The 14,050-nt window shown below is 39.5% G+C and overlaps 2 protein-coding genes across 2 annotated transcripts in view; both read right to left on the bottom strand.

The window, feature by feature from the left end:
• side-III (sidestep III) overlaps positions 1 to 5,879 on the bottom strand; it is a 99,732-nt gene extending 93,853 nt beyond the window's left edge. Inside the window, exon 1 of the mRNA XM_030383563.2 lies at positions 4,441 to 5,879. The gene's annotated coding sequence lies outside the window, so the exon portion shown is untranslated. The remainder of the gene's footprint in view (positions 1 to 4,440) is intronic.
• The window catches only part of LOC115562313 (uncharacterized), a 56,010-nt gene that overhangs the window by 6,417 nt on the left and 35,543 nt on the right, over positions 1 to 14,050 (bottom strand). The gene's annotated exons all lie outside the window — the stretch shown is intronic.

The raw sequence follows: 14,050 nt of genomic DNA, 5'->3' as shown, positions 1-14,050 counted from the left end.
ACAGCTGAATACAAAAGTTTAATTGCTTTTTAATATTTGAACACAAAAGGCGAGCAATTAGCTGACCAACAAAGGCGGCCAGAGAAGCCCATTGAAATGCTTGCTCCGGCTCTGGAGCACACTTGGAGCGTTTCATAATTTATTTGCCGAAAGTCTCAACTTCACCCAGTTCTCTGGAATCAAGTTAACCACAATTTGAAGTTCGTATGTACATATATTCCCATTGTCACTAGAACCACAACTTTGGCACACTTTCATATATGCTTAACTTCCACTCGGGTTTCCAGTTCGCCATCCATTGAAGAATAAATAACAAGAAAATTTGCTTTTCCCTTCACTTTTGGTTTTGTTTTTTAATTTTGTTTTTTTGTTGTTGTTTGTTTTGTTTTGTTTTGTTTTATTTTGGCATCTCTTGAATGGCCACACGGACAGCAAACACAAACAAAGGAATTCATTATTTTACTGCTGTGCATTTAAATTTGATACAACACACGCTATTTTCACACACACACACACATGCACACACACACTCACACATATATAGATACTCACATATAAAAACATGAGGCACTTGCAGTTGATTTTAATCACACTTTTCGTACGTTTTTTGAGTTTTGCATAAATTTGCCTTCTATTTCGTTTTGTTTGCTTTGACCTGGTTTTTCGTTTGCTTTTTACGGCCCACTGTTTTCATTTTCGCTTTTCCGTTTTTCCGCCTTTTCTCTCGTTCGGCTTGGCTTTTGTGCGAGCATTATTCGCTTCTCATTAAAATAGGTAAACAGAATCGCATCAAATTTGCTGATAGACAACAGATAACAGTTAAAACTTTGAGCAAACTGTGTGTGTGTGTGTGTGTGTGTGTGTGTGTGTGTGTGTGTGTGTGTGTGTGTGTGTGTGTGGGTGGGTGTGCTTATAAAGTTGCCTGTCCGTTATTTCGAGACCAGTTTGATTAGGCAAATTGAGCATAATGCTGATGAGCGGCAACAGCAAAAGCGGCTAAAAGTGTTTTTCATGCTCTTACTAAGTGTTGAGCATTAGCTGCAGCAATAAAGCCCCGATTGAGTAGGAGATTATTTGTTAGAAAAAGGGTTCAGCTCAAAGGAAGACTCCGCAATTAATGGGAGAAAGAAAAAAATAAACAGGTTATTATGAGTGCTCCATAGAGTTAGATCAAAGAAAGTCAAGACAACTTTTGTTATAACATTTTTACCTCATTTTGTTGCATGAATAACGGCATACTGATTAAATTTCAAACTGCATGTGTCTAAGGATTATGTTTCCTATTTTCATGGAATCTCTGTGATGATTTTTAATGAAAAATATGAATAGCTTTACGCAGAAATAGAAATCTGCTCTTTTGTTGTTCATTAACGTACAATATAGAATACAAAATGTAGACAATGGATACAAAAATCAAAAATAATACAATAATGGCTGCATGTTGATATTAAAATCTACATTCAAAACAATTTGAATCTTTAATAAGTTTAAATCGCCTTAATTATTTTTAAGAATATAGTCAATTAAATTAAAATATTTCTAGAAATTTATTTAGTTAAGCTATAAAAACTGCACTTAACATAAACTGAAACTTTTTGATTGCTGTTAATTTTAAGCTACTTTAGGAATCGTCCCTTAAGGAATTAACAATTATTGGGAGGCAGTAGGGAAAAAAATACGACAAGAGAAACAAACACAAAGTTGATTCGGATGTTTAGAATTTGCATAGTCTGAGATACGGACTGCTTCTAAATCAGCCTTAGAGTTCCAACATTTCACAAGTGATTTTTTTTCGGTTTGTTTTCTGGTTTCTGTTCTTCTTTTTTCTATGCTTGCCTGTGTGGCAATTGTAGGTCAACACAAATCAGCATAAGCTACAACTACATATCGGGCAATAACATTTTTATGTGTTAAAGCCCTGTGACAAAAGGCCAAAATACAAACGACAAATGCAAAACTGTTTAAGCGAGAGAGAGAGAGAGAGAGAGAGAGAGACAGAGAAGAAAAACAAAGAAGTGGCTATGAAAAAAGTTGTTGCAACTTTTGGCGCTGCTCTGCTCCTTGCCGCTGCTATAATAAATTTGGGCAGCTGGAGGCAAGCAACAAATGGGAATAAGCAAAACAAACGGCCATTGCAACAGTTCGGCTGCGAGTCAGGGGCGTGACCGAAGGGGAGCTCGCTTCTAAGAACCAAGTTCGCTTTTACGACCAAGAAACAGAAAGCTGTTAAAATGCCAAGCCATGGATCAATTTTGTTGTCTTACAGCAGCTGCTGTTAGTTTTGCTCATAGCTTAGCAGATGCGGCCCACTGTCGATAGCAGTTTTGTTTGAAAGTTTTGTTAATAGCTTAGCTAATTTGACCCACTGTGCGACAACGGCTTGATACACTGTCGAAAATGTTGAGCTGCATGAAAGCATGTAAACTGGCTGTGTCTTTGCTCTTTTCACTCATTTTTCTGTTTTTGTTTTTTGTTTGCTGTTGTTGTGTGGGTGTTTGTACACACACACACACACAAACAGAGGCAGAAAACATGGGTATGTGTATGGCATTTACATTTTATTCTATCTCATATCATGGCTGAGCGATTTCATTTTCATGCGTGTCCTGTGTGCTGTGTCCTGCACTTGTTTGTGCACAACTTGTTGTTATACTTGATGTTGCTCTTGTTGTTGGCTCATCCATTTAAATGGCATTTGTTGTGGCATCTGTTGCTATTCCCGCTGCTTGCGACAGCCAGCCAGCCAGCTTTTCATCTGGTTTTCATGTTTGCTTAGCCTGCCTACCGTATTTATTCAGTTGCATGCCAAGCAAAATAGTTTTAAATGTAATTTCTGTATGCAGCCTACTAACTTGCCACTAGAATATGTAGAGCCCCCGAAAATACCCCACTTGAACGTGGAGTGTTACTTTTGGGCAATATACAAGGCAAGCAGACACTCACACACACTCGCACACACACTTGCAGCTGCTGCTGCATTTTTGCAAGCCTCCTCTTAGTCAGCAGCTCATGAGTGCTGGTCCAGTTGGCAGGCGCATGCATAAATATTATAAAACGTGCCAGCTAACTCAAAAGGTGAATAGGAGAGCTCAGCCACCTACCAAATACTGAATAGCAGCTCTTCCCGGGCCCCCCGCCTCAGTCTGTGGGCAAAGTGCTTACGTTCTGGCTCTTATAAATAAGCCAGTTGGCTCCTATCTGAGCTCCATGTTCAAGTCCAACTGTCTGCCTGCCCTGCTGTCCGTCTGTCGCTCCGTCCCTCTCTCTGTGAGTCTGTCTGTCTGTCTGTCTGCCTGTCCGTCTGCCTGTCTGTTTGACAGAGTTTACCTTTGGGTTTTTCGGCAAATGCTTTGACTTGTTGTTGCTGCAGGAGCCGTTGCAGGAGCCTTTTATGCATGCACCGACAGCTAACTGATTTTACCTCATGTGTATCTTCAGTGCCTGCACAGCTTCCATAACATTTTTCATTTTCAACTAAAAATACTATAAATTCTGCGAGTCATACTTGCTTAATGGTGCATGCCTTTTGAGTGCATGCAGGTTAGCTGCCTCTTATTTATGTAGTATATATATATAAATATTTATTTTTTTTATTTATTTGCATTTAATATTTCATGACTTGCACAACACTTCGATTAGCAAATAAGTAAAGCTCTTTGCATTAATTTATTTATTTTAAATTTGTAAATTTTGCACGATTTTTCGAACAGCAATTAGACTCGGGCTGCGGGCGAGTCTGTGGGCGGGACACGTTACAGGCAGTTTAAATAATGGTACGATAACAGAATTTAAGCGCATGCAATTAAATGATTAACAATAAAGCCAACGCGCAGAAAGTTAAAAAAGATATAAATTAAAAATAAATAATGCGTTGAAACCGAACTTTAAATATGCTTGAAATCGATATATGAAATCGGGCACGGAGAGCTTAAGGTGAGACTGCTATAGACTACAAGGGTCTACAAAATTGGAGAAATATCAGAAGTCTAGTTCTATATATTTTTTAAATGCAATAATAATAGCTATAAAAATTAAAAAAAAAAAAAAAAAATTTAAAAAAAAAATTTTTAAGTAGTCTTGATATCTAATGTTTTTATATGAGCTTACATCTATGAGCTGATGATAATTAAATATTCATTTAAAAATGGTATTTATATGTAAATAAATTTAATAAATTGATATCAATTATGAAAATAATGTTGTATACTTATTACTCTAATTTAGGTTTTCATGTAGCTAATGATAAAGCAAAAAAAAAAAATGATAAGCAGAGTTCTTTCATTAAATTATTAGATCATAAATTTCATAAAATTTCGTAAATACCCCCTAAGCCTGCCCTTCAATCCTATGTCTATACCAAGCTCATGCCCTAATTAGTGTTAAAGTCTAAGTACTCTGGAGTATTAGTGTGGTAGAATGATGAAATATTATGCAACTTACATGTGACTCACTTCATTAAGAAGTGATTTAAATGCAAGCTGAGCCGCTCGATTAACAATGACAATTACCGCGAGCTGGGCCAGCGACGTATGCGCGTTATTAATTTTACGTTGCAAAATGGACATGTGCGTTAAGCTAGGATTTACCAAATGCCGGGCACACACATAATTATATACGTATGGACTTGAATATATATATATTAATATATTTATATACATATATATTTTATTTTCGCGATAAGAAAAAACACCATGAACACGACGTGTGTGATATTTATGGCAAGTGAAAGTAAGAACAGTCTACAAACAACGTGTAAAATGCCTGCGAGCTGAACACGCGCGTTTTACTTTACTTATTTTTGTTGTTGTCGTTATTGTTGTTGTTGTTGTTGGCGACGTTGTAAATTAACAATTTTAATAAAGTCATACGCACGCACGGCCACAGCAAGGACTCGGTTAACCGCTAAGCCGGGTCGAGCCAAAGGCCGTATGCCCGTGCTGCATTTCCTTGAGCTGCTGCAGTAGTTCCTGTAGTTGGTTCTGGTATTGCTGCCACATCTTCTGGCTGATGGTCTCAATGAGTATAAGAACTGAGTCCAACAGGAAATAAGATATATAAACGCGACGCAGCAAGTGGTACAACATTTCAATCAGCGTTAAAAGCAACGACAGCGCAGTTTATGCATAAATGTGAAATTGAAATAAATAATTAATTTTTCATTTATTGTATTTCGTGCACACGCTAATAAAATGTAACGAATCGCACACACCCACAGGCACAGACACAGGCAGAGGCAGAGGCAGTGGCACACGCACAGGCACACGCACACAGAGTAAACACACACGCGCGCACTACGGCACACTCTGATCTCGTCGAACAGTCAAGTCGGGCTGTGCCCTTATTGCGGTTGAACTATCGTTTGAGTCCTGGTCTTGTTCGCCGCGTATCCTTGAGCACGGTATGTAGCGCCACGTTCCGACACGAATACGAAACTGAGCAGTGCCAATGGCAAAAACTGGCACGAGCCACAAAATATCCTTGCTGCTCGCGTTGGCCTGCGACGGGGATATTTGCGTTTCGGCTCCGCTCGGCCGCACGACAATCGTTTTCACTCAATTTTCCCGAATGAAAGTAAAATTTTTTTGGGACGCACACGGCACACGGCGCTCGTCAGACGGCTTGCGGCCTGTGGCTCGGCATTTGAGTTTGTTTTGGTTTAAATTGCATTGACTTGATGATGCTTGAGGCGCCCAGAAGTGGGCCTATCCCAAGCACTTTTATTTTAGCTCTGCCTGGCTGTTTGTTTGCCTTCATTTTTCTACTTATTTTCTCTGTTCTTTTTCTGAGCTCGGGATTCTTACAGCACTTGAGTCTATGCAAATGCAAATGCAAATGTAAATACAAATAAATAGTTCAAGTACTTTGCCATTTGTGTTTTACATAGCCTGACTAGCGCATTCGAGACGGCAGCTAGCTCAAGTGCTTATTAGCATTAGAGCAGATTAAACGTAAAAGCAAAACACGATTCCTTTGCCTGGCACTCAGACTAAAGCCTAATTATGTTGTCCCATGATATAAGTTTAGTTGGCATTTGTGAAACTAAGCTCGTCCTACAATCACAATACACTCTATGCCTAGCACGGCGCTGCTGTTAAAGAGAGAATTTCCCATGAAGACGCCATTCTCTTTGATGCAGGCGCATGCGCTGCGAGGGCCTTCCAGTGGACTGTTGGGTAATATAAGAGCGCTTTGGGACATTTGCGCTTTATTCAGCGCTCGAAAGGACACACAGTTTCTAACGGCAATTCATATTTAATATCTTAAAAATCCAGTTGTGTGAAAATAGATTTTAACATATCAAGAGATTTCGTTCCAGTTCGTAAAATTATATACGCCGTATGCTGCTCTATGATGTCTGAGTCACATTTTCATGATCTTCCATATCTGCAGAGAGGTTTCAGTTGGCCTTCATTTATGAGATATGCTATATATGCTTACCCGATCGTGTGTGTGGTGCTGCGGAGTACGTACGACTGGCGGCGCTGGCTTGGGCTTTGTATCTTTGGTATCCTTGCTGGTCTTGCTCACTGGTGCTGGCTTCGCATTCGACTTTGTTGGCTGCTCAGGCATTTTGAATTTATTTTGTTGTAATTTATATATTTTTGTTAGAATGCGTTATCGCTTCTCACTGACGAGATTCGTTGGAAATGAAAATGAACCCAGATATTCGGTGACCATTTTTTGTCATTTTTTGTTGTTTGTTTTTAATTTAAGAGGCCGCCTACTGGTGACTACTGACTAGACGCATTTAACTAAATTTGACGAAACACGTAAATATCACACAAAAAACGTCTGTGCCCAGCGGCCAAGTAGTCACTGAGACATTCGTCAGATGCCTGTCAGTTGCTATGGCTACACACACTCACACACACACATGCACGTACATGTGACATGCATAAATGTGTATATATGTGTGTGTGTCAAGTCATATATAACAATACATCATAAATGTCAGCGCCTGAAATTGCGCATAAAGCCATATAAATGAGTCTACTTTAAGGCGCACTATATTTATGTACTTCCCACTGGCCATAAGCGCGAAAATTGTCGCACTTGCGTGAAATATGTCTATGGCAATGGCAATGCCATGCGCTAACTTTATTTGCTTCTTCTTCCTTTTTTTTTTTTATTTTATAAATTAATTTGCATAAATTATGGCATATATGGCGCGGGTTTAGCCGTAAGCCTGGCCAAGCGTTCGCTATTTATCAGCGAACGCTTCAAAATTCCCAAGAACAAGAAAGCCCTCACAGCTCGCCATGACAATCATTCATTCAGTCATTTCGCTCGTAATTTGCATTTTTTGCACGGGCAAGAACTCCCCATCTCCACTGCCAAGAATGCCAAGATGAAGAAGGCACCACAATAACAGCTACAACAACAACAACTACAGCAACAGCAACAGCAACAATGTTGATTGTCTGCTAAAGAGCATCAAGTCGTAATGGAGTGAAGGCAAATAAACATAAAAGAATCCATCGAATTGCAGCCACACAAAAGGCCAAAGACTCTCCACACTCCGCGCTTCACGCTGAATAGAAAACGCACGCGTACGCACAAAATCTCCAGCGCCGAATCACTTTATTTCACTTGTTTTCAATTTTTACTAAACAACCCAAGCAACCAGGGTCTGTGGCAGTGGTACTAACCCCACCATCCTCCATCCACCAACCCACCAACCTCTCCGCTCTCGTTTCGAACAAAACAATTTTTACGCTTCTTGCGCTGTTTTATGTGCACTTTCGCTCAGTTCTTTTTATGCCACTTGCCACTTGCCACTTACCGACGACTCTCATAGTTTTGCATGGCGCTGGCCTCGTGCTGAGTATTTTCCTATATGAGAATCTAAGCGAGACGACGCACAATCTTGTTAAGATTTTATGTACTACAAATAATTTGCAAAATTCTTAAATGTACACTTAGAAATGTTATTTGGAATTATTTATATATTTTGGAATATAAATAATAATATTAATAATAATAATATAAATAAACCATATAAATAGTATTATTGCCTTTGATTTTTATTATATCTGAGCAAATATATGGAACATCTACATATTATAATTTGTATATATAAAATCAACAATCAACAAACTCAAAGCCCATACATTAGAGCATTAGTTAATGTATTACAAAGCAAAAATAAACAAAAATTAAATAAAATAGAAATAAAAATTTTAAAAATTCGTACATGTTTATTGTTCATTCTTTATTAAAGCGTTTCATTTATTTACTTCTATTTTATATTAAATAAATATTTTATTCATGTTTTAATGTTTAAATTTAAATTTATATTTTTATTTCATTTTTTTTAATTTTATTTTATGTATCTATAATTTTATTTTATTTATTTATAATTTTATTGTATTTATTTATAATTTTATTTTATTTATTTATAATATTTTTATTTATTATTTATTTATTATTTTTGTATCTTTTATTTTTATTCATAGATAATACTAATACATATATAGATGCGTAGATCTCACCTCTACGTAATTCAACCAATATTTCGTATATCTATTGCCTCATCTCGTGTCACGCCAAGCAACCCCTGCACGCTCTCAACACTAGCTAGTTCGGCCGCCCTTCCTGTCTGTCTGTCTGTCTGTCAGTCCGTTTCTTTGTATCAGTTTCATGCTGTTCCATATACTCAATAACCACGCAGGCTGCCACAAAAACCAACGAATAATTAAGTCATAAAAGGTTTGGGGCAACCCCAGGTCTGCCGCATCCCCTCACAGCCGTTCACCCGTCTTTTTTGTTGTTGGTATTTTTTGGCTGCCGCACAGCTTTGACAATTAACCAAACTATAAAATGTTTTAGTTTGAACACCTGAAAATGTGGAGGCAGCCGCAGTCGCCACCGGCGGCGCTTATAGAAAAAGCTTACCCAAAGGACGAGCAGCACACGCCCAGATACACACACACCCATACACGCTTACACCCATTCGCACACACTCGCACACACACACATGTGCACACGCACATTTAAGCCAATTAGCATTTATGTGCGACGCCGACTGCGACGTTCGCATTGGCATTGGCAGCGCCAAAGCGCGTTACATTTTCATCAAACGCACGACACTTTGTTTTAATTTGAGCAACCGCACGCACACACACACACACACACACAGGCATGCATGAACTAGCACACACACGCACACAGTGACAGTTGTGTTTTGGTTTCGTCACGGACTCAGGCCTAGGCTCTGGGGCTTGGGGTTTTGCTGGCATTTACAGATTTTTGTTTGTTTGACGCACTTTGCCCCGCAGAGCTCCCAGCGGCCCTTGAACGGGATATTACATTGTTTTGGGCAATTCACTTTTACTGTGATTAATTTAAATGTGCCTCACACACACACACACACACAGCCCGTACAGACGCCCGCAGCTATTCGCTGCCCGCTGCCAAGAGACCCGCACGCAGCGATTCGCAGCCGTGACGACTTTTTATTTATTTTTTCAAGCCGAATTCATGTGCATGTATGTATGCGTGGGTGTGCTGGTGTGTGTGTCTGTGCGTATATCACGTGTGTGGCTTTCATAAATATCTTTCAAACCCACAGCCGCCATTTTAAATCGAATTGCTCATGACACTGATGAATATAATTAGCACTCGAAAAAGACAACGCCCACAGTTGTCGTGTTAATGAGATATATTTGTGCGCCCCAGACTGTGCAGTGTCCTCAATTGATATAATGGAATTGATTTAAGCATAATGCGATTGCATTACATCAACTTATTAATCACACATCCGCTTATTTTTCTTGCCAACTTTCACATGAAAAATACTCTTCGAGCACCAAATGAGATTCCAATTGATGTGAGCTACGAGAGATTTTGCAAGCGCTACCACTTTTAAATAATTGATAAGATAGTATATGAAAATGTTTACTATGATTCAGTTGTCATTTCTGAAAAATCTTGAGTGAAGTCAGCTGAATATATTGTAAATAAATATGGTTTTATTTACCAGGCCAACTTATTTCTATGTCAGTTAAAATGTATAATGTCTTGATCTGACGAACTTTTTGCTGTGTTTGTCTAATATTGCTCAAGAACATATATGCTATATAATCTTTGCTGAAATCCCTTTACTTTTGTCGCACATTCGCTTTGCTGGCTTATTTTTAAAGCCGATTTTAAGCTTTAAGTTTTACACTTTGAAAATCTTGAAATGTTTTTCATATGAAGTAGAGATGTAAGAGAAGTAAGAGGGACTTTACTTTAAAGCAGCTTTTCAGCTGCACAGCTCCAGCTACAGTTGAAGCAAATCCCTAAAACTGTGCAAATAGAGATTTGATGTGAGAGAAAAAACGAATCTGTGGGCAATATAATATTAAATGCGGCAAGCTTTAAGTTTTCACAGAGAGAGAGAGAGAGAGAGAGAGAGAGAGAGAGAGAGAGAGAAAGAAGGAATGTGGAACATGGAAAATGATTAAAAAATACTCCGCCTCAAGCTGGTAATTAATGAAATGCATCTGGGCTCTGCGACGCGTTCATTTCTCACCTGATGTGTAAATCAATCCCATTTCGGTTACAGCTTACATCTATACCCAAACCTAGATAACGCTACAGTCCCCAGTGTGTGCGTGCTGTGGGCAAGTGTGCGTGTGACAATGCGCAACATATACATGATCATGCATCATAATCCAATACGCAAGCACACGAAAACTTACAGCACACACACACACAGGCGCACAAACAGGCAGACGTACGCACACACACACACACACACACACACACAGAGATTCACATCAGTTGCTTTGTAATTAATTACTTCACACATTGACGCCGGCCGTACACACACTCACTCACACACACACACACACACACACACTTGAATGTAAACTTTGGTCGGAGCACTTGTTGTTGTTGTTGCTGTTGTTGTTGCTGCTGCCACACGCTAACTAATATTGTTAGCAGCATTTTGGACGGGTTTGCTGCATGTTTGGTTAGCTGAACAGCTCAGCCCCGTCGCTGCGCTGCTGCGCTGCTGTGCTACTCGGCTGCTCGGCTGCTGCCACATAACGGTATCGTAAATTATGTGCCATTTATGCAGCATTGGATAGAAATGGAAATTTGTCCCATTTGTTGCGTCGAGACACTTGAGTATTCATATGGGTGCACAACACTCATACGCCCCCTCAAGCTCAAGCCTGTTGTTTGGCATTGATTTATGGGCTCGACTACATTTCGGCTAAATATTAAATGAAACGTTAAAGCCAAAGCGACACGACTAGATGAGCTTTAATTTAAATTATAATTATAGTAATTGTTTGCCACAGATAGCAAGAGAAGCGAGATGGATAGATGGACGAACGGACGGATGGATGGATGGATGGAGGGCTGCGGTGCGGTGCGTTGAACTCTGCCGGGACCCTAGGAAAGCTTGGCAAGCCCTTAGCTAAGTCAAATAATGACGCCTACAATTAGACGTACAAAACTTTGACTAACAACTCAGTCAGTTGATGTTGCTCCTGCTGCTGCTGCTACTCCTGCTCCTGCTGCTGCTGCTGCTGCAATTATGCAGCAAGCAAATTAAGTTAGCGCCTCAAGACCCGACCACCTCCTAAAAGGATTAGCTTGCATAAAGCGAGTGCAAGAAAATTATATAAAAATTGTTCTTACAACTGCAAGACGAGCTCTGCTTGTTTGCACTGCAGCACACTGTTATTTTTAATGAGGCGTTCCACCCCTGCCTCCCCCTCGCCGGCGACCCCTCGCTGCTTATGCAGGTGTAAAGAGAGCCTGATTAGGAGCCAGGTAATATTAAGAAGGCGCGCTTAAAACTTACCCAGCTGCCTCTGTTTAATTATGAGCCAGCTTAAATTCACTCTGAAATGTGAACGCTCCTGTTCGCATTGCACGCACACATGGGCCACAGTTTTGGTGTTTGGCTCTGGCCAAAAACTGTGCAATTTGTAATTAAACTTTCATGCGGTCTGCAGCACAGTTGAAAAAGTTGCACTTTTGATTATCCTGCTAACCAATAAGCGCAATCAACAACAGCAATAGCAACAACAATAGCAACTGCAATTAACTGGCGCATAATTTCATATGCTCTGAAACGCTGGCCGCCGACTCTGTTGGCTGACCAGCAAACAAATTGTTGGCTTAAATTCAAAAGCTGCAACAATTTATGTGCCATGAGCAACAATAGCAACAGCAACAACAACAACAACGACAAAACAAGTAAGAAAGCTCTAGTCGAGACTGCTCGACTACGAGATCCCCTGAACCCTACAAGCAACTGATATTTCAAAAATAATTAGCAAACACACACGCACACACACGCATACATACAAATACACGCAAACACACACGCATACAAACAAACACACGCATACACACACTCACATATACAGGCGATTGCGCTTGGGTTGCGCTGCAGTGTTGGCAATATAATGAAAACTTATTTGTTGAATAATTTAATTTCTAGACGTACGATCGTAATGAAACTTTCAGAACGTAATCATAATGTTAAAATGTATGTGTATACCGAAGCTCAAGTCTCTAGTATTTGATATACGACTTTTACAAAGATGAGGGTGAGGAGGTGGATTTAGGGGTGGGGGGTAAATTTTAACAAAAACCGAAATTGTATGACATGCGTCTTAATATACATTTTAAATTTGGAGACTCTAGCTTGAAAGATGTAGGAGATATAATTATTTAAGTGATCTTCGATAAGGTTTTTTATCGATAAAAAAATATCGGAATGAGTTATCGTTTTTTAGTGATAAACTCGATCTGCGCGTGATATATACGGACATTTTAAAAAAAAGTTGAAGTCTCTAGCTCTTATATCTTCTGAAATCGACGCGTTCATACATACGGACGGACGGACGGACGGACAGACAGACGGACAGGGCCAAATCGACTCAGCTTGTCGTCCTGATCAAGAATATATATACTTTGTGGGGTCTGCCACGCCTCCTTCTGCCTGTTACATACTTTTAACAAAACCATTATACCCTGATTTCCCATTTTCAATGGGTTCAGGGTATAAAAAAGTTAAATAAACAACAAACAACTTTAACAGCAACAGCAAATAAGAGAGCTGCAGAAGGGCAGTGCGCGACTAGCACACACCCTGTAGGATGAACATGAGAATGTTTTACTGCAGAGTCTTGGCAGAATAAGAGAAGCTATTAAGTAAAGCTCATAAATTAGCCCTGCGTGCATCTAGATTTGAAATAAGCTATAAATTTCTTTATAAAACGGACAGAGAAAATCTCAATCGAATTTCAACTTTTATTCAGCGAATAAAATTTCATCTTTCGCTTTCTTCCATCTATCTCCCTCACTTCTTCACACACCCATCAGACCCTATGAGCTCTCCAAATGCATACAGGGTATGTGTATGCCTTGTACTCACATATTAGAGGGCAACGTTTTTGGCAGTCACTCGCATTTGCCACTTGCCCCGGCGGCAGGCAACACAGCAGCCACAGTGGCTGCCACATTGCAACCAAAACAGTCCACATTTTGGTACATTTTGTTCGTTTTATTCTTTATTTTTTAGCCAAAATTGTTGGCAAACTGCTTACGCGCGCATATTCTCAACAAATAACTAACTAATATTCGCAGTGGAGTTGCATTAGGTATGCGTCAATGGGCGCCATGTCAAGTCCAAGGGCGGAAGAAATAGCGCAAAATAAAATCTGCGTATCCGTAAGGCAATCAATATGCAGCTAAATAACATCAGCGATGCAAGTTTCCATTTAGCCGGAAATTTTATTAAGCTAGCTCTATTAATACTCAACATTCTACTACTATTTTATCGGAAATTGTATGTAGAAATAGTTTTTGTCAGAAATATTTGAGCAAGAATTTGATAACACTTATTGCCTCTATATTATATTAAATAGGCCTATTAAGAAATGAACATGTGGGAGCAATGAAAATGAAATGGAGTTCAACGCATGCCGGCAATAGCGTCTAGCTTGTGGGCGACAAATCAACTTGTCTGGGCCTTTTTTAATATTCGCTGTTACGGCAGTTTAATCACTGCTTAGGCTCGTCTGGCTGCTGGCTTAAA

Source organism: Drosophila navojoa, chromosome 2 (genome assembly GCF_054131105.1).
Source record: "Drosophila navojoa isolate 15081-1374.11 chromosome 2, UAZ_NAV_1.0, whole genome shotgun sequence".
NCBI lineage: Eukaryota > Metazoa > Arthropoda > Insecta > Diptera > Drosophilidae > Drosophila > Drosophila navojoa.
Note: the sequence above shows the minus strand (reverse complement) of the source record. Positions and strands in the feature narration are given on the sequence as shown.